Raw genomic sequence first — 22882 nt, forward strand, 5'->3', positions numbered from 1 at the left:
AAAGGAAAAATAAAAACTAAGCAAAAAAAAAGATTTTTTTTTTAAAGTTAAAAAGTATGTTGTGAATTAGTAAAAATTGATAAACATTTATGTAAGTCTAGTTTTTAGGGGAATTATCAAATATAGAAGAACTAGGATAAATAATTCTAGCAAATAGCAAAATTTATAAAAAGCCCGAAACGAAATATATGTTTAAGCACAGACAAGGTAAAATGTCAATAAAGCCCACACAAAAACGAAGCCCTAAACACGCTACCCACGATTAATGAAACCAAAATCGGCTCGACCCGCGATTAATCGTCTGACCCATGTGTCTTCAATGAAACTGCTAACGTTCTTCTCATACGATTTCTACTCCTTTTCCTTCTGCTTCTTCTCATTCTTCTCCTTCTTTTCCTTTCAATATCAATCCTCCTTTCATTTCAACATTCATCACCACCGACCCACTTGATTCTACTTGTTTATTCCTTTCTAATAGACAATGATAGACTACTTATTAGGATGTATGCTCTAAAACCTCGTTGTTATATGTTATTTGAAATAATAGTTGATTATTTTATATATGCAATTATCCATTAAAGAAAGATCCAAGGTTATTTTATGTAACTTAAACATGTATGTGGTCGACATATAAAGGTGAATCATGTTTAAATAATAACCTAAATGGTTTATAGTATATGGATAAGGTTGGTTGCCTTATCCTGGTGACAATACAAATACAATCCACTTTGTAATTGTATTGTTACAAAAGTTATAAAGTATTACAAATAATTTGATCCTAATCGTTCATGTGGAAACATGCGAGTAGGGTATCCTATATAAAAAGTTTGTATAAGACTAGACTGCGAAATGATTAATCTCTTTTATAACACGGTTGATGGAAGAGATTAACATTTCATAAGATGGCCATCGATGATTCGACCTTAATCTTAAGTGAGTTGTGGGTGAGAGTGGCCAAATTCTTTGACTCAATAAGCATACTCTTTTGGGGATTTGTCCGAGTACGGAGCTGGGAACATAGCTACACAAGATGGAATTCGCTCCTTCCCGTCTTTATGGTAAGTAGATGAATTTCTCCCTTAAGTGCTGACTCCAAGTCATGAATAATGGGTCCCTCCCTCTTACTGGCCCAAGAGTGTTTTGTTTATGGTATGACCATAAACAGGTTGTTTATTAGAGGATCAGTGAGACTTAAGAAGTTAGATGTAATTATAAAAGTAAAATGGTAATTTGACCTAATTGTAATTACAAGCGATTCGTGAATGGTCAACTTACTATTGATTGTTATATCCATCGATACAGAAATATATCTACGATGCGCAGAGTGCAGTTGTGGGTCTATAGTGGAGTGCCATGAATGTTGGTTAATTTAATTAAAGAGTTTAGGAGCTTCTAATCTGTAGATCCACTAGGTCTTCTTGCTAGCAGATAAAACAAGGAATAAATGGGTTTGGAATAATTTGAATTGTTCAAATTATTTAAGGGAAACAAAGATATAATTTATATTAATGTAATTAATATAAAGTATAATGTATATTGATATATTATAATATATAGTTAATTATAAATATGATTTATAATTAATACTATGAGAGAAATAAATATTTGAATAAGATTCAAATTAATATAATATATATAGATATATTATAAAATAAAGTTAATTTTGAATGAAATTCAAAATTATACATTATTATATAAGAGTAATGTATTTGAGTAAGATTCAAATATTAATTGTATAAATGGAATTCATATAATTATTATGTGTTATAATGAATGAGATTCATATTAAATCTATACATTACGTGGGAGATATATATTTGAATAATATTCAAATATTAAATTAATATGAATAAGATTTATAGTAAAACTATAGGTTAAAACTAATATGGATGAGATTCATATTAAAAACATACATTATATGTGAGAAGATATTATTCGAATATGATTGAAATTAAATTAAATATATGATATTTAATTATTAATTAATTAATATTATTATTTAATTATTAGATAAGAATTAAAAAAACCTCCCTTGGAGTTATTCTACGCATAATGAGGGGAATTATAGCTCTCTTTCCATAAATCATCTTTCTCAATCGATTTAAAAAATGTTACAGAACAACAATTCTCTCAACATGAAAAGAAACTCTAAAAAATCTCTCTGATGTGGTGATTTTGTGTTGCACGTGTATGTGGTCATGTTATAATATTAACACGACTTGTAAGGCCAAGTATCATCCTCTGGGATCAAATTAACAGTTATTGTTTAGCTATCTTAGAATTGTGTCAATTTTAGCTAAAGAATCAAAATTGAGTTCGAATTTGTGTTTTTTATAAAGCAATAAAAGTATTTTGGAAATCTGAAATAAGAGTGTTGTTCTAGGGTGTTGAATCTGTTAACTACTTCATTAGATCTACTCTAGTCAATTCATAGAATCATGTAAAAACATTATGCCTAAGTTTAGAAACTTAATTTAAAATTACTTTCTCTAAAAAATAACTTATTCTCATGCAACTTAATTGATAATTAAATTTTTTGAAATCAAATTAAGAAACAAGGTGTTAGGAATCGTTATCAATAACTTTCACCATAATCTAGCTATTTGAATGAAAAAATAATAATAATTTAATGACATAAATCCCATAAAGCATCCAATCTCTCAATTAAACATTCAACCTAATAATCATTGATGACCAAATCGATAAGAAAGAAACACAATATCATTAAAAAGCTATGAGTTTAACAAACATCCATGAAAAGAACTAAACTTAATATAAATTCATAGCTTGCACAACATATTTTCTTACATCAATTCAAGCATAAGATTTAGAGAAAGAAAATGGAACTGAAGACTAATCCTCTTGAAGACTCCTTTGATCTCTTGAATCCTCCAAACTCGCCTTGATCCTCACCACGGGAACTCGAACGACCTTCAAAATATCTCTCAATTCTCCAACTTTTCAACATAAACTCTCTCATTGGGTCTCAAATTAGGTCAGAATTTTCGTCCCCTCTCCTTTAAAGTATCAAAGAGCATCCAAATATATAGAGGAAGCAAACTTGGAGCCTAAGATTTTTTCAAAAATGTGGGATTTTTAAGGAAAAGCAGCACTGCGACACTCAAAAATGTGGGTCTCAAATTAGGTAGGGTTTGATGCTTGTTGTAGCGTAAGGCTATTTTGACCATAGCATATCGACGATGCATTTTAATCGCAACTACTGCCTTCAAGCGTAAAGGGTTGAGCATAGCAATGCTCCCTGCTACACTACTTCGGATGTGCGCGGACCTCTTTAGTCAAGCTTCGTGGCATTGCAATGTTAAGCTATGGCGTTGCAAGCTCCAATAAGAGTACCTACTGTTTTTCTACGTAAAGGAGCAGTGTTGCAATGCTATGCATTACGCTGCCCTGTCCTTTGATTGTTAGAAATTTTCTCTCTTCTCTTCACTCTCTTTGATCGATTGTTCAATTTTGACTTCTTTAAGACATAATTTGGTCTTTTTGCTCATTTCAAGTATAATTCAATTCTCAATCATAATTCTGAAGGTCACTAGCAAACACGTCAAATCTTATAAAAAAAAAACCATCCTAAATCTAAGGCAAATAACATACACTTTTTTTATGTGTATTTCACCACCTCAAACTTAAGATTTTGCTAGTCTCGAGTAAAGATAAAACAAGATAATAGATGTGCTAATGACTCATGCCTTAAAGAATAGCTAGCTAAAGGCTCAAGTAGAAACAATCAAACAAGTCTATCATTATGCTCATTCGTGGCCAAATCTCATCATCTTCCATATGTGTGTGTGCAAGTCACGTTTAATATAAAACGCAATGACTGACATTAGGTTTAATTTAGCCTCTCTAGTTTCCCCCTTACTCTAGCTCAAGCACCAATGATTAAGCATCCAGAAAACTCAATAAGATAATATATCAACTAAAGAGCCTGAAATTCACATTCTCAAGGACGTCCTAAACTTGCATTCTTTTACCTAGGGGCACTAGCTTTCACACATTCACCGTAGGGAACCGTAACTAGTCAATTCCCAGGTGTCCTTACTGATCATAGCAAAGGCAACTCTTTTTACCCATATGCATGCATACACATTACGAGTTAATATTTTTCTCTCTTTTTTCATTTTTTTTCCAAATGAAGTTCTTCTTAGCTCATTCTTTTTTGCACAATTTTTTTCAACAAGAAAATACAATTTTTTCCTCTTCCATAGTATAACATTACCAACCATCATGAAAAACACTCTCTAACTGGTGGGGCCTATCGAGGTGACAATCAAATTAACTCAAATTAACTCTTTATTCAGTCAAAGTGATTACGTGCTCAAAATATGGGAGACTCAAAGAGTGACATAAATAGATCATACTTCAAGATATTGCTATCCTATTTCCACTATAAGTCATCCAACATGTATATTCAAGTTTCACTATTGACAATCAACATCAAAAGTACACAACAAAGAACTCTCAAAAGCTCAAAAATTAAAATTTTCTCCAAATTTTCAAAAAGAAATTAACATGATATTATCAATAAAATCAAATTAGCATGCACAACATGACAAAAAAATACACAAAAGTATGAATGACCTCCCCCTTCCCCCCAAACTTAAAAAATATGCATTGTCCTCAATGCATGTCAAAAATAAAAATACAAGTCTAGGAGTGTATAAGAGTCTATCGAATAGGTTAGCAGAATGAGTATTTTCTTGTTAGATAATGATCCTGAAGAATATGAAAGCTAATGAGTGACTTCATTATTTTTTTAAAATAAAGAATTTTAAAAACTAAAGACAAGGAAACAAAAAGAAAGCAATTAAAAACTTGGATTGCCTCCCAATAAGCGCTTGGTTTAACGTTTCTAGCTAGACGGAGCTTATTAATCATGCCAGATCCTATAGTGGTTTTGTCATGTGAATTCTAGAACATTCTATAATAAAAAGTTTTTTTCCATTGGCATTTACAAAAACAATCATCATTTAGTTTAACACTATCAGTAAATACATGATGCATCTTTTCTTTATCATTCAAATCAACAACTCCTTTGTGAACATACTCAATAAAATTCAATGTATCATCTTTAGGAGATCTCACAGGACTAATCACATTTTCTCTAACACATACTCCATCTTAAAATTAGATTTTAAAGGCATACAATCATTAGAAGTATTAACAAAAGTAGAGGCATGATTCTTATCACGATGCTTTTCTAATTTTTCACTTCCTAATTTAGCATCACATTCATTATCCACTGTATAATCTTTTCCTATCACCTTAGAAGAAGAATCCATATTCAAAGAACATTCACTAGAAGAAGGGAAAGTAGTAAAATACTTATTGTCTCATGAAGCTCATCAATTACCTCCATTTCAGATGCTTAAGAGTTTTATATAGATCAAATTTTATCTCTTCATCATTGAATCTAAAGGTTAGCTTACCATCTTACACATCAATGAGAACCCTACTAGTAGCCAAGAATGGTCTTCCAAGCATTATTGGAATGTCGGCATCTTCTTCCATGTCAAGCACCACAAAATCCACCGAAAATATAAACTTGTCTACTTTAACCAACACATCCTCTACAAGTGATGGTGTTCGTGAATTCCATCCCAAGAAGAATGATTTTTTTTCATCTGAGTCCTTAACGAGAGTAAGTGACAATTTTCATTCTCCGTAAGATTAAATTCCCAAAAAGGTAAAGCATGTTTAAACTAATTTATATAGTAGGTTGAAGTTTTTTATATCTATGTTTTATACTGTATGTTTTACCAGTGTACTGGTATTTCGATTCTAAATTAATTTCAAGTTAGGTTTTGGTGTTGGGTTTTATGCACTAAAACTCATAGATAGTGAATGTAATTAAATGACCATTATTAATAAATAGTTATTAATGTTTTTTTTTTTATCAATAAACGGTAATGATATTTTATTTAAATTTGTCTTATTAACCCTAATATCCAATAAACTAACATCCTAGACTGTCTTATAAGTCTTGAACTGTATGTAGAGACATATAGGGATCAATGCTCAAGATACAGCTTGAAGGGTCTATAGTATAGGGATAAGGTTAAGTACCTTATCCTGTTAATACTATGGATACAACCCACTTTGTATTTTATAAAAAAGAAGTGATCCAACGCGTTCGTGTAGGAGACACGCAAGTGGAGGTATCATGTGCAATGAGTTTGCACAAGATTGAATGGTGAAATAGTAACTACTAGATGTAACTTCATTGACTAGTTAGGTTTCTATTTCAATAGGATGACCTAGGCAACTTAGTCTTACTCCTGAGTATATTATAAACTTCTATTCACAAGGGATTGTCCTTTGATTTGTATGGGTGAGAGTGGTCAGTACGTCGACTCAATATGCCTACCATTTTGGGGATAGGACCGAGTGGGTAGTTAGGAACATAATCATACAAGATGGATTTCACTCCTTCCTGACTTCAGAATAAGTAGATGAGTGTTCCCTTAAGTGATGTCTCTGGAACTTGAACAAAGGGCCCTACCCTCTCATTGGCACGAGAGGGATTTCTGTTTAATGGTTGGACCATAAACAGGTTGTTCGTTAGAAGAGCACTAATACTTAAGGATGTAGAGGTAGCCCAGAAGTAAAATGGTAATTTTACCAAGTTGGTGTTACGAACACTCGTGAAGGACTAACTTGCTGTTACTGGTATGTATCCGTGGACACTGAAATATATCTGTAGTGAGAAGAGTGTAGTTGTGAGTCTTTAGTGGAGTGTATCACAGTTAACGAATATTGATTAATTTGGTTAATGAGTTTAGCCAATTAATCTCACATCATTGGAACTTTTGATCTGCATGTCTATTAGGTCTCATTCCTAGCTTGTAAAGGGTATTGAGGTAATTTGCCATTAAATTGAATTTGAAATGTTCAAATTCAGAATTGAAAATTTTTTAATGTATGTTGATACATTTTAATATAAAGTTTAATTTTAGACTATTATTAATTTTGTATATGATTCAAAATTAATAAATGAGAGAATGAAATATTTAAAAGGGGTTCAAGTATAAATTTAATATCAATAAGATTCATATTGAAAATTATAGGTTAAAAATAATGTGCATTGGATGTGCATTAAAATTATAGGTTAAATTAGAGAAATATTTTTTAATATGATTCAAATGGAAAATTAAATTAAATATGTGATCTTTAATTAGATGATTAATTAATTGAAGAATTAATTAATTATTTAATTTAATTTAATTTAATTGATTAAATCAAAACTATAGGTTAAAATGGGTTGTTTTCAAATATAGAAAAATAAACCAAAATATTTATAAAATATAACAAAATTTTAGAACTATCAATGATAGACGTTAATAGATATTAATAGACTTCTATCAGTGTCTATCAGTTGCATTGATAGATACAGATAGAAGTCTATCAGTGTCTATCAGCATCTATCATTGATAGTTCTAAAATTTTGCTATATCTTGTAAATATTTTCAACAGTTTTATTATTTTAAATAATTTCTCTAAAATTAATGTACATTAGATGCACATTAAAACTATAGGTTAAAATGATCATTTAATTATGATTTAAATGATCATTTAATTAACATGATTTAATTAATTTAATTTAAATAAATTAATTCCCCATTTTAGGGAAGTTATGAGAAAACGTGGGCTCTCTGTGTGTGTTTTCTTCTTCCTAAGATAAGAAAGAAAAATCGTCATATGATATTCCCAAATCCTAAAAGAGAATACCACAAATCTCCATAGCCTTAATTCATGTGAGAATAGGCAGGTTTCCAAGTAGTGGTGCCCAATTCCATTCCAACAGAGAAAATCTACAGAATTGTCAAAAGGTTTGCAAGGTATGGTTTCTTCCCTTGTATAATTAATCTTTTTGGGAATTGCATGCTTAATCGATATTATTTTTTATTCTAATGCAAAATTGTTTTGGTTTTAAATACCAATTTTTTAAAAAATGAAATGGTTTTGGCTTCTGTTGTACCTTAGCGTTTTCATCCCTTCACTTGGTTCTTCCATTGCATTAAGGCTTTTATCCCTACAATTAGTAGCCGAGCATCTCATTTAATTAATTTAGAAATTTCAAAATTTGCACTGTTTGGTGGGTTAAATAGCATTATGGAATGTTGTTTGCGAATGAATGTTTACGGTATAATTTGGCCTTAGATTTACTTGTTTTGATTTGATCAATCTGTAAAGGCCCCTACATTTCTTTGGGTGTTTTATAATGTAAATCAAGTCTTTTTATAAGTTCGTGTCTAGAATCAAGGTTGTTGATGATGAAGATCAAGATCATTTTTGGCCGAAAACGAAAGAATAGCCGCAAGTCTGCTCAAATCTACTTCCAGACATCACCGATTTCATGAGGGTTTGCAAATTGCATGGTTCAGGTTGGTTCATGGTCCGGTTCGGGTGGTTCAAGCTGGTGGGGTCCGGTTTTGTGTTGGGTTGGCTTGGTTCGCAATTTTGGGGTCCGGTTCGAAGCTGTTTGGATCAGTTCAAGTTGATCTAGTTTGGTTCTGGAGTGGCGGGATTTTTTTTATACATTTTGCAAAATTGATGTAATTTATTGTTTTATTTTATCCTAGGGACCAAAATTCCCGGCCTATTTTCTATTTAAATGCTTTGTGCATGTCATTTAGATAAATCACACCATAGGTTAAGCGTGATCATGCATTTTAATATATTGTAAGAGTTATAATGTATGTTATTAATGCCTGATATATAATTTCATGAGTTATTTAATATATTTTGTTTTGTTAAATATATGAAATTACAAAAGCATGTTGCATGAAATTACTTAGGTAAATATAAAGAGTTATATTTATTAATGTTTTGTGTAGTTATATTTATTAATGTTTTGTGTATGCTTGTTAGATTTTCATGAATTGATTGATATAAGTGTCATATTAATAAAGTTGAAAATTAATTTGCATTTAGCATGACACATCCATAGAATAATATAATTATTATATTAACGTCATGAAATGCATGTAATATGGTTTTCTAATTAATTAGAATTTGATTGTTAATTAATTAAACCATAGAAAGCATGATTATAGGGTTAATTATTAAATTTTATACTAGTTATGAAATTAATGATTAGTAATCGTCAACCTATAATAAAAAGTTCCGTGCAAACATAGGATCTTAGGGAATTGAAATTAATTTTAACATGTCTAAAATTAATTTAAACTTAAGATCACATTAATTCTAATAAGATTATAATTAAGTCTTGCTTAGTTTTTAAATAGATTTAAATCATGACTAAGTACGATAAATAGGACTTAAGGTTGTAAAGGAACTCTATCAATGAAATTCTATCTAGGTTGAAGGTACTTAAGATGACGATTTATGGAACACCTCTTACCTGGAAACTCACCCAGAACTTGAGTTGAATTAACCTTATCTTGTTAGCATACAATGCCACTAGGTTAATTAAAAGATTTAATTCACCTAGAACATTAGAGTAAATACTTTATTATAAGAGTTATAATAGGCATAGATTTTGATAGATTCATTAGCTGGAATTTTAACTAAGTATAATAAAACCGTAAAACGATAGAACACTTTAGTGGGAGAAAAATGGTATATGTGATATATCAATTTTTAGCTCTTGTGTCCCCAAGAGTTCACACGTGAGATCCATGCTCGGCTTCATGTCGCCCTGGGTGCAACCTCCCTTCGGAAAGTGTTTCCATGGGTCAATAACAAAGTGAATAGGGAAAGTGTTCATAGTAAATGGGAGAAGGACGCGTGTCAACATACTCTACAGTCTCCTTCATTAGGTTGCACCACGAGATTCCTATGATCCGCCTGCATGTCGTCCTAGAGCGACCACCTATTCGGAGGACCTGATCATAGGATTCGAAACAATGCAAACTCTAGTAATGGATAAAGTTTCTTAAGTTAATCTTCAACAGTTGTCTTTCCTTATGGTAGCTTGTTGAAGCGTGTCTTTGGGATCCGAAAATGGTAGGATCACACATAAAAGATGAATTAAGCTAGTTAATGAATCCTTGGCTAAAAAACGGTAGCTAAGAACTATAGGAATAAGAGTTATTCTGGTATTAGTAATTAGCTAAAAATATCTCAATTTAGGGAAGGGTTAGCTAACACCCTTCGGTGGTTATTGCTCTAAACCTCAGAAGTATCGTTACAAAAACTAAATCAATAGTTTAATTAGGGTCCTTTGATTGTTTGTTTTTGCTGAATTGATTGTATGCTTGTACTTTGTGTAATGGGTTAAGGCAAAGATAACTAATGCGGTCAATTGTTTGTTATTCTTTTCAACATGTCTTCCTCAATTATATTTTTGCTAAAGAACAAAAAATTAACCGGTGAAAGCTATGTGACATGGAAATCTAACTTGAATACGATTCTAGTTATAGATGATTTATGGTTCGTCTTAACGGAGGAGTGTCCTCCAATCCCTGCTCGAAATGCATCCCAAGCGATGAGGGATGCTCATGACCGCTGGACAAAGGCCAATGACAAGGCTCGAGTCTACATCTTGGTAAGTTTGTCTGACGTTCTTACTAAGAAGCACGAGAGTGACCATTGAGTCCCTCATCATCTGGTTCTAAGAAGATTCATAAGAAGAAATGAGGAAAGTGGAAGACTCTCGCTGCTAGAAAAGGCAAAGAAAAGGCCAAAGTGGCCGACAAGAGCAAGTGTTTCTGTTGCAATATGGATGGTCAATGGAAACGTAATTTCCCCAAGTACCTCACTGAGAAGAAGAAAGAAAAGGAAGGTAAATATGATTTACTGGTTCTAGAAACTTATTTAGTGAAAAATTACCATAATGCTTGGATACATGATTTGAGAGCCACTGATCATTTTTTTTCTTCTTTACAGGAAATTAGTTCCTTCCAGTAGCTCGAGAATGGTGAAATAATGCTCAAGGTTGAAACGAGAGACGCCATTTCAGCTCGTGCAGTGAGAGCTGCGAAGTTGTTTTTTGGAAATAGATATTTGTTTTGAGAAAACTTATATATTATTCCTAAAATTAAAAGGAACCTTGTATTTGTTTCATGTTTAATTGAACAGATATACTCAATTTTCTTTTCTATTAATGAAACGATCATTATGAAAAATGGTGTACTTGTTTGTTAACCTAAATTAGAAACAACTTGTATGTTTTAAGACCAACTTAAGCAAAAGCACTTTTAAATCATGAAATATTTAAAATTGCTAATACTTAAATAAAAAGGCAAAGAATTTCTCCAAGTAACAATATTATCTATTTTTGTGAATCTTGTCCGGAGGGAAAGATGACTAAAAGACCTTTTAGTTGAAAAGGTTATAGAGCCAAAGAACCCTAAGGGCTTGTACACTCGAATCTTTGTGGTCCAATGAGTGTAAAAGCTCGAGGTACAGGTGAGTAGGGATGGCCAAAAAACCCAACCGAAAGACCGAAATTAGCCGAACCGAGGGTTGAAGGCTGGTTTATTCAAAAAAATCGGTCGGGGTTGGTTTTCTCAAAATGTAGTTAAAAACTGAACCGACCTCGACCGACTATAACACCGAACCGCCTGACCCATGACCGATAATAATTAATATTATATAATTATTATAATTTATGAAATTTATTAATTATAATATACTTTTATTATAAATAATAAAATTCAAATATCTAAAATATATTTTTTTATGTTATTAATATATCAAATCAAACTAAATTAATAATTATTACTTTTTTCACTTTTCCCAATTTCTCTACCTCTAAAGTCCAAAGGCCTTGTCTTTTCATTTTCCATTCTATTTTCTTCTTCTCTTCTTCTTCAATCTTCCTTCCTTGTTTGGTGTTCTTCTTCTTCACCTTCCTCAACAAGTGCACACACCTTCTTTAATCTTCATAGTGCTTCCTTCGACCACGCACAACAGTCTTCATTGGTGCCTCCTCCTCACAGCCATGTTTGTTTTCCTTTTTCTTTCTATTTTTTTCTTAAGCACATCAATCTTCATAGTCGGCTACACACAGAAGCTATTTTTTGTTCTATTTTTTTCAAGATTTGTTTGCATTTTTTGTTTATGTTTGTATGTATATCCAAAAGTTTTTTTTTGGGTAAGTTTTCATATTATTTTTTTTTCCAGTTTTTTGCTTCAATTTTTGGTAATCTAATAGTGGAGATATGTAAGTTTATAACATTCAAATGAATGCTAATAGTGGAAATATAATCCAACCTTCAAGTTAGAATTTAAAAAGTTTTGATTTTTTTTCTCAATTTTTACTTTAATTTTTGGTAATCTAATGGTGGAGATATGTAAGTTTGAATAATTCAAGTGAATGCTAATAGTGGAAATACAATCCAACCTTTAATTTAGAATTTTAAAAGTTTTGATTTTATTTTTTTTTTTGTAAGTTTTCATTTTTTTAAAAAAAAATTGCTTTATTTTTTGGTAAACTAATAGTGGATATATGTAAGTTTGTAACATTCAAGTGAATGCTTATAGTAGAAATATAATTCAACTTTTAAGTTAGAATTTTCGGTTTTTTTGTGTGAATTTAAAAAGTTTATATTATGATTTTTATGAAAAAGGAAAAGGAAAAAGCTATCGATCCAACAGAAAAGATAGACGATGAGTCAACCGTCAATGTTGATGGAGATGAAGAAGTCACTGAGAATCCAACAAAAAGGTGTAAAAACAATAAAACATCCATAGTTTGGGAACATTTTGAGTGTTTGAAAGGTGATCCTAATAACCCTTATGCTAGGTGTAAATATTGTGAAGCTACTTATGCATGTCATTCAATGCATAATGGTGCTGGGATGATGAATAATCACTTAGATATTTCTAAGAAATACCCATACCAAACGAAGAGACATCCAATACAAAAGACCTTAGCTTTCAAACCTAAAGAAGAAGGTGTTAGGGATGGTCCTTTAGAACTTGTATGTGAATCATTTAGTTCAAAAATTTGTTGTGAAGCTTTGGCTAAAATGATAATTATAGATGAATTGTCTTCCAACGTCGTAGAGAAGAAAGGTTTTAAGGGATTTATCTGTAAATTAACATGTTCCTTACATCTTTTGTAGAAGAATCTTCTCCATCATTCAACGCATGGCTATTTCTCCGCATGAGTTCTAAGTACTAACAAAATTGACATTCTGCTCATAGGTCTTTTCTTGTTATCTTTTATGCGTTATCCTTCTGAAATTCTCCTTTGCCCGCTTTCTTTCTTATGCATTGATAATGAAGGATCTCATATCTAAGAGTTCCATGAGCGCGTTCGGATCGTTCTGGTCTCATCGTGACTGAAATACATATTATACATTCAAAACATACAGTTATGGAAACAAACACTAATTATCGGCATGCTATGAACAAGAAAATAACAAGGGAAAGAGTACCATACCAGTTGAAGACAATCTTCAATCTTTGGCACTCAAAGCAGCGGAACCCTTCAAGTGATCTATAAAGGCCAGCGGTAGCATCAACGACAGAAGCACGAAAAACCGCACGAACACGAACGTCGTAGAGACGACATCACCAATAAAAAGCTTCGGGTATTCTCGGAGTGAAAACCTAAAGGGTGGTCTTTGGTGAATTTGGTAGAGGAATGAGGAAACACAAATCATGTAGGCAATAAGCAAGTGGGAGGGAAAAAGAAGCTATCGCATAGCAGACTGCTTATCGTTTAGGAGGAGCTACACGATCGTGTAGGATTTACTGAACGATCGTTTAGGAAAAGGTATACGATCGTTTAGCAAAATCAGCACACTATACGATTGTTTAGAGAAGTTATCCGATCGTATAGGAAATAATGTGCGATCGTTTAGACGCGAGGTAGATGATCGTTTAGGTGGAGAGTGCTATCGTATAGGCTCTTGTTTTACGTAAGCAATCGTTTTCTTTTCTCCAACACGCACTTGCGAAATCTTTTGGGTGATCTGAACAAAAATGAAAACTATTTTCATTTTAACTCATCGATAACAATAACCGACGTTGCCCCACTAACCCACGTCCGAACGTGAATTTTGGATTAATTATCATATAATTAATCAACTAATTAATTAATAAATATAATCATATTATATTTTTGTCCTATAGTTTGATATCACATATCTACTATAGTATTTTCTCCTCTACTTGATATAAATCATATTTATATCTAATTTCCTCCAAAATAATGTATCTCATATATTTAGCCAATTATATCATATATAATTAACCAGTCCAATTATATCATATATAATCGAACTTCCTCTTGTCAATTTGAACATTTCAAATTAACCCAAACACTAGTTCTCAACTTTATCCAAGCTACCCAGGGGACCTAATGGACTTGTGGCTCGAAGCTTCAACGGTCCGTGAATAGCTAACTAAACTCTTTAGCTACGAGATCCACCATCTGTTAACCGTCAGGCATTCCACTAAAGACCAATAGCTGAACTCTTCTTACCACAGATATATTTTTGTGTCCATCGGATATAACCAATCATGAGTACGATGACCCTTCACAGATGCTCGTAAGTACAGCTAGGCCAAATTACCATTATGCCCATGTAGTTACATCTCATTCCTTAAGTACCACTGATTCCTCTAATGAACAATACAACATAGTCCAACTATGTGTGAATACCTATTGGGCCAAGAGAAGGTGTGTGGTGCCACATCATTCAAGCTCCGGAATCAGCCCTTAAGAGAGCTATCTATCTACTTCCCCTGCCTCAGGGAAGGAGTGAATTCCATCCTGTGTAGCTGAGTTTCCAGCTCCCAAATCAGACGAATCGCTGAAAAGACTATCTGTCGCGAGATCCGGAAGCGGCATTCTTTCTGTCTTAGGCGTATTGTAGCTTGTGCGACCAAGTTGCAAATGGTATGTGAATGAATGTTATACGTCGAAAGTCAAATATTGACCCCGAGATTGAAAGGTTATCTGTCACATAAGTTGGAAGCAGTCTTAGGAGCGTGTCAACCAACATGCGTCCAACAATTGTTGGAAGCTCCAATGGTCAGGACGAGTCTCTTGACCTAAGCAGTTGAGTTCCATCTCCTGCGTGGAAGACTCCTTGAGGTGGCTACACTCCAATTGCTCCAGGGACGTCTTCTATTTTATCTTTACTTTGCTTTCCTAGTTAACTTTAGTTTATTTAATTGATTATTGTCATTTTGGATTTGCGACTGCTTTCTTGGATGAGATATGCGTTCTCTTTGTTTAGGTGCTTTAATAATTCCACTCGGTGCGATGGTTCGGAAGTAGAATCTTCTCCATCATTCAACGCATGGCTATTTCTCTGCATGAGTTCTAAGTACTGACAAAATTGACATTCTGCTCATAGGTCTTTTCTTGTTATCTTTTATGCGTTATCCTTCTGAAATTCTCCTTTGCCCACTTGCTTTCTTATGCATTGATAAATCAGCATCCATGATACTTATAATTCATTACATCCACTAACTGAAAGTTACATAGCTCACCCCACTTCAGTAGCTTCTTCAAAGTTTGACGATCTAAGTTTTATTATGTGTAAACCTCTGCTCAAACATCTTCTATTGCATCCCTGAATGAGTTTGTTTTTAGCTTTTTGGCAAAGATTCATGCTACTCTCTAAGTTTTGGGGAGGCAGTGGTTCGGGCAAATGCGTCTAATCTAAGCATTGCGATGTTTATTTCAGCTTAAAAATGGCACGCAACCGAAGTTGGATGTCCGCATAACACCCGTGGGGGCAAGTCAAAATGAAGAGCGTAACCAGGTTCAACGCCTCAATCTAATAATGTATCACAAAGCTTTGAAGTGTTTTAAAATGAACGCATTATAAAAAGTTAAACGCAAAGTTTCCAGAAATGGGTAAGAAGGTTTTTAAGCAAAGGCTTACCAGATTTAAACTTTGAAAACATCTATTTGAAGAAGTAGCCCAAGTTAAGGAGAGTGTTGCTGCCAAGGTTAGAGGTACGAGTGAATTATATTTTGAAAAGCTGGTCATCGCAAAGGAAAAGCCGGAGGGTGAATTTTGAATTTCCTAAGTATAAGACATGCTTGAGGACAAGCATGACTCTAAGTTTGGAGGTGTGATAGCTCGATGAAATATAAGCTATTGTAGCCTTTTACTTAGAATTATGATGGCTAACAAGTAGAATATGCGTTGATAATACTAAGAATTCGTGTGAAAAGTGAGCTTGCGTCAATCAGCACCAAAAATCCTCACTAACCCTATACCATGCATTATTCCATTTTTGAAGATATTAAAGGAATTGATCGCAAGCGCCGGTCCCAGACCACCACAAGGTTGACTGCATGAGTTGATTGTCATAAAGATTAGTTTGCCGCATGAAATTTTGCGTCCACAGAGTGATAATCGTAATAAAAGACTGTCATAAAGATTGTCATAAAGATTAGATGGAATGCGTTGGCAATTCAGGAGAAATAAGCTTGAACGTTTACCTTGGGAGCATCAACAAGATAAGATTATGTGACATTGCTCATACCGCGGCAAAGGCAGTAGTGAGGCAGAATGCAATCATGATCGATCTCGGCATTTCAACTCTATAAATAGCACTTTGGACCTTCACTTCAAAGCATCTGAGCTTCTGCCTTAAGGTAGATGCTTGCGATCACAGATGAGAGCATGAGCGAGATTTTCTTTGAGGATTCTTCACCTCCACAAGCCATTCCGAATGACGACGGAGTTTTCTCCAGAGATAGAGCTCGAGAGAGACGTCTCCATCATCCATCCATGGTGCCACCAGCAGCCTTGACGCATTTTGGATGAAAAGCAAGAGATTGTTTTCATCTAGCCTTCCATTTCTCTTCTTGCCTCTGTATTGTATTATATTTTGGGTTAAGACATGAATACATTTTGTAATCAATGCATATCTTAATTCCTTCAACTCTATCTCTTCATCTTCTTCATCTTTGTCATCGTGTACCGTCATCGTTTAGTTATCAAAGGCGATTGCATACTCAATCGTGTAGCCTAGAGATAAGACGCATGTAGCAACCCACCCAGAGGTGTGCGTTGTGCGAGTATAGTGAGTTAATCCTCTTCGCTTGGTGTGAGGCTGTAGCAACGCTTGTCTATGGGCTGTTGCAATGCTTGTCTATGAGCTGATTAGCCGCAACTAACAGGCTGAGAGGGTGAGTAGTGGAACACACTGCATTGTTCCTAGAGACAGGCACGATCTTATACTCGACGCAAACATGCATTATAGAGATATAAGCATGTGGCTAGCCATCGAGAGGTGCGCGATGCGTTAGTGTGGCGAGTTGGATTACTTGGGCGACCTAACATAATGAACTTTATTATGCGTTAACGACTGTTGCATATCTATCAATTCTCATAGTTAAACTTCCATTGCTCAATCTGTTTAGTTAGGAGTAGGAGTAGTGCATAACCCTTTAACTTTTATCTTTTTACTTTTATTCATCGCCTCAAACGCATTACCTCACAAACAGTATTGATTTACAAGTCTCTGTGTTCGACCTTGGATCATCCCGAGAAACTTGCATTCTTGTTATACTTGGCGAGAAAGTGAGAAAACTTGTGGCCAGAACGTATGGTCATCGCATACATACTTAAACGCATATTGCATATTTTCTAGTCCAACGCATGACCATCGACGCATGGAGATCAATGCATATCATAAGTTGCATATTTATTTTCCTCTCCATCTCCAACGCAACAGATATCCTGAAAATGTATTTTAATGAAAAACAGAATTCAAATACATGTTTGTGAAAATGAAATAACGTTTGTCTCACTACTGATTGTTGGACTTCAGGAGAGAATATGAACTATATGATATTGACTGCTGATAACGGGCAGAAATGCACATTATCATAGTACTAAGTTCTTAAACAGTGCTAGCTTGTATTGATAAAATATGTTAGATTGCATCCAAAAAGCATCAAATTCATAACATTGCGGTCGTATGCGGTCATCACATAGAAACAGTTGATTTTTGTATTTTTTATGCAAAATATGCGTTGACGCGAGGTGATAAGAGCGATCATAAGAAATCAGCAGACAAGCGCAGCATTACCGCAAGGCCTTGCGATAATTTGTGTTCGCAAACATCTGCTCAAAAAGGATTGCCGCATAGAGTTGACGCAACTTGGTGGACGCATCTAGGTGAAAGGCATAATTAATCACGATGGGACAGAAAGCTGATGACGGTCGAATTGAAATTAAGTTGATAGCTGTTAACGTTCAGCTTTTTGGTGACAAATATTCGACGCATCAATCAGGGAATTAAACCCATCCCATTTGTGCAATCATAAGAGAGAAGCTGCCTTTCACCTCGGAAGCTCTATAAATACTGAAGGCATCCTTTAGAAAAGGGGTTCACTAGTTCGAAAGTTCCGAGTTCACAAGTTCTATTCATAGTTTAGCCTTGTTATTAGATTTTCTCTTATTTTAAGGCGGACGTGAGAGAAGAAGGTTGTGCCAACAGATCATTCCAATAAGCTTGGGAGAGCGCAGGAAGCTTCAAGATTAGAGAGAGGGTCGATTCCTGTGGAAGTAGGAATATCTTTTGAACCGAATAGAGATTGCCAGTGTAAAAGCCTCGGTCAGTAAGGGATTGCTACCAGGCTCTCTACCTTTATCTTCCATTGTTGTTTTGTATTCAACTCTAGAAATGGAATTTATTTCTCTATATCTATTCACTCTTTGTTATGTATGCATAAGTAGCTAAATCTGTTGAATGGGTTGAGAAGCACTTAGCTAGCTTAACTGGGGATCTTCATTCTATGTGATTATCTTGCATTATGTATGCTTCATTCATCCATTAGAGATACTCGAGAGGGTAGTCTAAGGATAGGATCTAAGCTTGAGAAGGTCAGACCAGAATCTAGGCTCGAGAGAGTCAGATTAGAACGCATAATCAAGAGATAGGAGTTTAGGAATAAGCATTGTTTGCTATTAACACATTGCATGCATCCTAGAGATAGGATATGATTGTGTGCGGTCACTTTGTCTTTGTGCATCTTGAATCATCGCATAGGAAAAGAGTAGAGACTTAAGAATAAGCTCTATGAACACTTTTCCATTCAACATAGGCGTCCTAGACTTAGGAGCATCGCATTTGCATTGGAAAATGACTTATTGTGCATGGTTGTAGCATGATCACATAGTCTGACGCATTCCCAAGTAACGCTAACTAAAGACCTTCTCAACCCGTTTATCCGCATACTCAGTGCATCTATCACACAATCAGACTTTTCTTAAATCTGCCGCATTTGTTTATTTTTCATTACTACAATCAACAAACAAACCAACAATTAATTGAGTTACTAGTTACCACAAAGTTTTCTAAAAATTACCACCGCAACCTGTTTTCCTAAGTCCCTGAGTTTGACCCTGGACTTACCAGGAACTCAGTGAGGTTTACACTTGGATTCCACTGAGAAAACTTGAGTGCTCAACGCATTTTCATCATCGCAATTCATTCATAATTCCACATCATAATAAACATCAAGTTTTTGGCGCCGTTGCCGGAGACTTCGGCAAAATAGTGTGCTAACGGTAATTTTTCTAATTTTTTGCAGACTCTCAATCTCTGAACCACCTTTTCTGGAGCAGGAACCTGAACGAGCGCAACAACTGGCGCCTTTCATTGGTTCTACGGTTGCTAGCACTGATAATAGATTCAATCAAAGGTCGAATTCACCTCCGAACGTCTTTCCTTATGAATTCGTTATACGGTCGATTTGGCATTAACCCTAAAAGCACCACAACCGAGGTCTGCGATTCAACTCGATAACCCTCTCTGGTACATCCTAGGACATTAGAGTGAGATGTCGGCCGTTCCACTCGAGAGTAAAGAATCTTTACCACTACTACCTACTAACTTCTCGCCTAATCCCGGGCCTTTTGCTCTTCTAACGTAAAAGGTGGCGGCCATTCGTCAACGCCCAGGAATCCGCTTGACATCTCAGCGGCGGGATTGGATACCCGCATCCCGAATTACGACCTGGAGATTGAGAGAACATTTCGATGCAGATTAAGAGAACAACCACCAACAACAAGAGAAGAACACTAGAATGGCGGAACAACCGGAAGCAAGGGCTACAAACGCAAATAATATAATGGCCAACCCCATCCTTTGGCGAATGACCGCAATATACTCATCCGGAAACTATGCATCATCGAACCTCTATAATTCTCCCAGGAATCATTGAGGCCGGCGTTAGATGGATCGAGGTTTGAAATGAAGTTGGTAATGTTGTAGATGATCCAGGCTAATGGCAGTTGTGTTTTCTGAATATCTCCACCGAGGAAGTTCGACTCACTCTGTTCCCATTTTCCTTATGCGATCAAGCAAGAAATGGGCATATTCTCTCGAACCGGGGAGTTAACCTCATGGGAACAAGTCGTCGAAAAGTTATTGAAGAAGTATTTCCCACCAACTGAGAATGCTATGAGAAGGAAATTAATAACAAATTTTGAACAAGAAAATGACGAATCACTCAGCGTGCCTGGCGAGGTTCAAGTGGCTGGTAAGAGATTGTCCACATAATGGCTTACCAGACTGCCTGCAAATGGAGATTTTTTACCAAGGACTGAATCCCTCTTCGGAGACCGCTGCCAATGCAGCAGCCGCTGGTGGTCTGCTAGACAAAACATATGAGGAGGCAAAGAGTATACTCGATCGCATTTCTAAAAATCACGAGGATTGGTGGGAAAGCAATCAAAGATTAAGAATTAAAGATAATGACGCAAACAATAGGGCCATCGATCCCTGCAAAATCAAATGACTGCGATGATAAGTTTGATATAAGGCATCGCATTAATAACACGGGAGCGAAGAAAGGCAGATCAGCGCAATTGCTCAAATGACCACAAGTTGTGTCATTTGTGGAGATGCTCACGCAATGGAAGAATGCCCAACAAAACCACAGTCAGTATGCTTCATAAAGAATAATCCTATTCTGATACATACAACCCCAGGTGGAGAAACCACCCAAATTTGCGTAGAAAAATCAACAACAAGACTTCCAACCAGTGGCGTAGAGAGAAGGGCCACCCAGATTTTTCCCGCAAACAAACGGTCCAGCACATAGCCAAGCTAGCAGCTCACAAACACCACAATCTTCATCCTTAGAAAGCTTGTTGAAGCAGTACATTAAGAAAAATGAATCAGTACTTCAGAATCAAGCTACATCCATTAGAAATCTCGAAATTCAAATGGGAAAAATTGTAGGCGAGCTGAAAAATAGACCGCAAAAAGCATTACCGAGCTCAACTGAGCTTCCTCGCCACGTTAGAGGTACCTAGAAGGAACAATGCTTAGCAGTCTCCATGCTAAGCGACAACATGACTACGGAAGTAAGGGAGGAGCCCATTGCGACCAACTTGAATGCAGTGACAACCAAAGACCCGTTGACCTATAGTTTGGAAAAGCCCGAGAAAATGAACCCCGAGGTTGCGCCCACCCTCAAGCCTTCAGAACATGAGATAGAAGAAGTTCAGCTACCACCAGCTCTGCAAAGATTGAAGGAAAAACAAAATGATGAAGAAAAGATCTCAACAGTGGCCGCAACGCAAAATGCTATGATCTCACCTAAAATGGGCAACCTAAGAATCTTCACGATACCATGCTTTATCGAAGGGGCCTACAGTGGCAAAGCACTATGCAATCTTGGGGCGAGTATAAACGTAATGCCACTATCAATATTCAAGCAATTGAATATCGGCATACTTACGCCCACGAAAGAGACTCTCATACTTGCGGACAGATCCCGAATATATCCTAAAAAAGAGTTGAAAAATGCCGCAATCTCAATTGATAAATTCATCTTACCGGCAGACTTCATCATTTTGGATTGTAAAGCGGACGAAGATGCGGCCATCATATTGGGACGACCATTCCTTTCGATCGGTCGTGCTCGAATTGATGTGTGCAAGGGGGAGATTGTATTGAACATTCATGGGAAAAATCTCTGGATTAAGGCAATCAAGCTTCTAGAGGACACAGAAAAGAGGGAAAAGCCACCATGGACGTGAAAAGACGAGCTTGGAATAAGCAGTCCCTGAGTTATTAAGTGAATCAACCTCATCAAGGACACAACTCTTTTCAATATCCTTTCTTTGCATCAATACATCATAAAATTTCATCATCATATTATCATCTATTATCGCATAGCTAGTTTGCTTTCTTATTCTTTTTCTATATAAAAAAAATGGCCCGATCGTGCTGAACGATTGCGGTAAATGGTTTTGTTTTGTTTAAAATAAGTTGACCCTCTCGATGTTTCTATGCAAAAAATCGAGGCGAACGATTGCAGAGGCGTTACACGACGGCGCAAGTTATCTTATTCCGTCATCGCAATCCAAAGAAGATGATCGCCACAAAACAGGATGCGCCAACAAACAATGTGAGCGACAACGCAAATTTGGGGGTTGTATTCTTCCTTAACTTTATTCCAAATTTTGCACTCTCACATCACATTTTAATTTTGAGAGTTTTATCACCGCATCCTCTTTGATTACAACAATCATTTAATATTGATAAATTTAGTGAGTCGTCGCATGAGTTCTTTGCCAATTATGATTTCAATGATGAGACACATGCTTCTATTTTTCGTATATACTAAAGTCAACTTAATCTTAGAAAAGTCACCTCATGAAATATTTCTAGAAGTTAGAGGTCTGCTAGCTTTCTTTTAAACTCTCTTTACGAAGCTTTCTAAGAACATCGCATGACTTCTTTCAATCTTTTGGCAATGAGGACATTGCCGCATTTTAAATTTAGGGGTGAGGTATTTATTTTCGACCTTGCTACTTTGAAAAAAAAATTTGAATAATAACTCCACTGTCAACGTAATGGGGAAACCCATGTTGATAAGAGTTAAGTTGTGAAGGGCACTTACCCGTAGTTGAATGTCCGCATGACACACGTGGGGGCAAGCCAAAACGAAAGTAAG

The sequence above is a fragment of the Benincasa hispida genome, chromosome 11, assembly GCF_009727055.1.
Source record: "Benincasa hispida cultivar B227 chromosome 11, ASM972705v1, whole genome shotgun sequence".
In the NCBI taxonomy this organism is placed as follows: Eukaryota; Viridiplantae; Streptophyta; class Magnoliopsida; order Cucurbitales; family Cucurbitaceae; genus Benincasa; species Benincasa hispida.